Source organism: Brassica oleracea, chromosome C6 (genome assembly GCF_000695525.1).
Source record: "Brassica oleracea var. oleracea cultivar TO1000 chromosome C6, BOL, whole genome shotgun sequence".
Lineage (NCBI taxonomy): Eukaryota > Viridiplantae > Streptophyta > Magnoliopsida > Brassicales > Brassicaceae > Brassica > Brassica oleracea.
In genome coordinates this window covers 8,864,688-8,865,460 of record NC_027753.1, presented here as the reverse complement: position 1 = coordinate 8,865,460, position 773 = coordinate 8,864,688, and positions in this window count along the sequence as shown.

Sequence of the window (773 nt, the reverse complement as noted above, 5' to 3'; positions counted from 1 at the left end):
GGATCGATCGATGGGTATATGTCCAAAAACACATCGATCGATGTATATCCCGACGAAGTACTCCTTCGGTATATTCCGAGGAGATTTCCGACAAACTGGTGCTCCTCGGAATTTCCTCGGAAATGTGTTTCCTCGGAATTCCGTCGGATATTTCCGACGGAATTCCGAGGAAAGAAGAAATTCCGAGGAATTATTTCCGACGACTTGTTTCGTCGGTTTGTCGTCGGAATAACGTTATTCCGACGAAATTCCGACGATTTTTTCCCTCAGTATCCATGTTGTTTTCTTGTAGTGCGAGAGTGAGTATGGGGTTTGTGAGATAAGCTAGTCACATGCATGAAATTGATGTTGTGATCAACATTTACATTACATGCATGTTGCAATCTGCATATATAGACAACATCACAATAGGGTTAAGGCCTTAAACTTGTTATGTTCTTCTGATCTCCATTTTTCAGTGTGCTACAAAAAGTAAAGGGAGGCAAACCTTTCTTCCTGTGTTAGTTACCTGAATGCCTTTTTACTCACTAAGCCAGAATTATAAAGTTAAGAATACAGACCAAAAGGGCCGGGGTTGGTTACCAATTCTCTACCACCCCTAAACACCACACCTTCCACTGAAAACAAAAACTCCAACATAAACAATCTCCGATTCCTCGCTAGTATCAGTTTGAGCAATGAAGGATGCTCTTGGATCAGCATGTCTAGGTAGTTGAGCATGATTTAAATAAAAGAAAACGGTTTTAAACATAATTTATTTGTCACACGTGACT